This window comes from Lactuca virosa, chromosome 2 (assembly GCF_052849685.1).
Source record: "Lactuca virosa cultivar CGN04683 chromosome 2, Lactuca_virosa_CGN04683_v6, whole genome shotgun sequence".
NCBI classification, from domain to species: Eukaryota; Viridiplantae; Streptophyta; class Magnoliopsida; order Asterales; family Asteraceae; genus Lactuca; species Lactuca virosa.
In genome coordinates this window covers 88076379-88079880 of record NC_136427.1, presented here as the reverse complement: position 1 = coordinate 88079880, position 3502 = coordinate 88076379, and the positions used below count along the sequence as shown (strand labels likewise).

General features: G+C 29.3%; 1 long non-coding RNA gene across 1 annotated transcript; it reads left to right on the top strand.

Annotated features, from left to right (window-relative positions):
- Positions 1–235: 235 nt before the first annotated feature.
- On the top strand, positions 236–778 carry LOC145156435 (uncharacterized). The gene is made up of 3 exons (XR_013736702.1): positions 236–332; positions 486–603; positions 692–778. It is a non-coding gene; the product is annotated as an uncharacterized LOC145156435 (long non-coding RNA).
- The last annotated feature ends 2724 nt before the right edge of the window (positions 779–3502 follow it).

Here is a 3502-nt window from a genome sequence, read left to right as displayed (position 1 = left end):
AACCTGCGTATAATGATTGGTATTTGTCTCTTTACAATGTCTTCTTCACATCGCTTCCTGTCACTGCATTGGGAGTATTTGATCAAGATGTATCTTCTCGATTTTGTCTCAAGGTATTGAAAATTCAAATATTGTATCTTTTTTATTTAATGGATTTAATGGAGACAAGACTTATTAGGGTTTTTTTTCTTTTTGACTTATTTAAACCTAGAAGAATGTTCTTTTCTCTATTTGGGAGAAGCTTTGGGCATTTCGTACAAGTTGTAAAGAAAGATGTCGATTTTCTCAAGAAGAATTTCAGTCTCCTTCTTGGCCTCGGCCTTATTATCCAGGTTTTGCTTTTTCTCACTTTCTCCATAATCTCTATTTTTGGCATAATTTACTTGTAATTATAATTTCAAGAAATCCTGCAGCTATTTCTTCAAATTATTTCCATTTCCACCTTTTGTTGATATCTAGGCTAAATGACCAATTTCATTCGACAGCCGAACTTCACTTGCTCATGCTCATGCCAATGAAGATAACCATATTGCTGATGCTGAATCTGATGGGTTTGAATTGGAAATCAGTGCTCTTGTCATGAAACTAAGGCCAATCAAACAGGTCTGTGATCTGTCTTATTATTCCTTTTAAAAATTTAAGTTATTGTTTTATAGAAGATTACAATAAGATAAGATATCTCTTCTTTCAGGAGTCTTTAATTCGTGTTAACAACAAACTTATATTGTTGGCATCCCTTAGTAATTCATTGGAGTAAATTGTCGATTCTATAGAAAGGCAAGTTCTTATTTTATGTATCGATATATGAAACACATGTTTTTTTAAAGAAAAGATGTGTCATGTAATCTACAGGTTTGGAAATGCATCAGCAAAAGCATCTGATGAAGAAGTGGTACAAGAACAGAATGATGTTAAGCCGACACCTGGGCATGGGCATCATAAACTCCCATGTTGGGGTTATCTTCTTTAAAGCTCACTGGTTTGCTCCGTTTGATCTTCAATTTCTTCTCCTCTTTTTGTGTTTGGGTTTCTTTTTTACTCCATGTTGATTTTGATTTCGATATATATCATATAAGTAACAGTTGAACAAGAACTCATCCATGGAGTTTCTGCCACCAATGATCACAGCAACACAATAAGAACAGGTTAATCCAAAGTCAAACACCCTTTTGTGTTTTTCCAAATCCATTTTCAATCAAACAAATCATAACTCTGGATAGATTAATTTCCTTGGATTCAGGAACACTATGGAGTACAGTTGCTTACATCATCACTGCAGTCTAATCTTTCATGTACGTATTTGTACGTAGTTTCTACATTTAAGTAGTATTATTCGGTCAACAGGTGAAAAACAGGCGTTGCTATGTGGTTGGCTTCAGTTTCTTAACTTCTTTGGGACTGGTGTTGCTTATGTCGTTACAACCTCAACTTGTATGATGTAATTAATTAACTATGCCTCTTTCTCAAATGTTTTCAAAGAGATGTTTATTGTTCATGTATACAACACTTTATCCATACACTTTATCCATACAGAGCAATTCAGAAATCAAATTGTTACCATAAAGAAGGGCAGGAGGCTACATGTGAATATTCGGGCAAAGAGTCTCAATATTTAAAAGATAAATTAGATTACACATGTCAAAGAGTCTCAATATTTATAACTGTTATGTATGGTCTATCAACACTTTACCACCCATGTTTTTAAATTTATAAATACGTAATGTATTAAATATGATTACACTATACTGTTATTGTTGCTATAACTTCATTTATTCTATTCAATATGACAATTTAAGATGCTGTAAGCACTTAATCGACCAGGGGCATTTTAGTAATTTTGTCGAAGTTTATTAAAATATTATATATTTATTATATTTTTTCCTTATTCTACAAGCTTTTCAAATTTACATGTCAAAGAGTCTCAATATTTATAACTGTTATGTATGGTCTATCAACACTTTAGCATCTATTTTTTTAAATTTATAAATACGTAATTTTTAAATATGATTACACTATATTGTTATTGTTCCTATAGCTTCATTTATTCTATTCAATATGACAATTTAAGATGGTGTAAGCACTTAATCGATTAGGGGCATTTTAGTAATTTTGTTGAAATTTATGAAAATATTGTATATTTATTCTATAATTTCCTTATTCTACAAGCTTTTCAAATTTACAGTTTTTTATATGGTAAATATTATCTTAAATATGGTATGATTTTATTTATTTTTTTCTTATTCTACAAGCTTTTCAAATTTACAGTTTTTTATATGGTAAATATTATCTTAAATATGGTATGATTTTATTTATTTTTTCCTTATTCTACAAGCTTTTCAAATTTACAGTTTTTTATATGGTAATTATTATATTTTAAAAGATAGTATGATTTTATCTATTTTCTACTTATATTTGACATGGTATACTGATATTATTTTGGATATCATACCATATATAAAACATCTTTTAAGTATGGAAATGATATTACATTCCAAAATCTTTATGTCATATCAGCGTTAACCAAATTTATATTTTCCTATATTTTGTAAAAATATATTAACCATCTTATATTGATATTATTTTCGATATCATACCATATTTATGAAAATATTGTATATTTATTATATAATTTCCTTATATTAGACATGGTATATTGATATTATTTTGGATATCATACCATAATTAAAACATATCTTAAGTATGGAAATGATATTACATTCCAAAATCTTTATGTGATATCAGCATTAACCAAATTTATTTTTCCCAATAAATATACTGTCTACGATTTTCATTACAAATCAAAATTCTCTCTAACCAATTATCCCCTTCCATTGCAGATAATAGTATTCCATGGCATCTAACAATGCAGATCAGGTCGTCTTTGATAAGGTTGCTGAAATCAACGCATCTAAAGAGTCTTGGAACATACGTGTTAAAGTCGTCATGCTTTGGAAGCCGACCTATATAAACAATCCTAATATGGTCGCAAGCCTGGACATGATTTTAATTGACGAGGAGGTACTGTTTTTACACCATTTGTTTTTTAGATTATCAATTTCTTATGTTATCTCTATTCAAAAAAATTGAAATTCGATTTTTGTTATGCTTTTTTACTTCTATTCATACAATTTTAACAATTTTAATAATCAACTGTATTATTTTTAAAAATAAACTTTAGTCTATGTAATGAAATCTCTTATTGTTCCTTTTTTTTAATATTTTTTTTACACTTTTTTATCTTTCATTGTCACCTACAGGGAAGTAGAATTCAAGCAACAATAAAAAAAAATCTTATTCCTGTATTTGAATCCCTATTCGATGAAGGAGCTGTCCGGGAAATCAGTAACTTCGCTATGGCTAGCAATGAAAGCGAATACATGCTTGTCCCTCATAAACATAAAATCAATTTCTACAAAACCACAAAAGTTCGTGTATCCAATGATTTTGTTGATACAATAGATCCTTATCATTTTATCTCTTTCCCAGATTTGCTAGCCAGGAA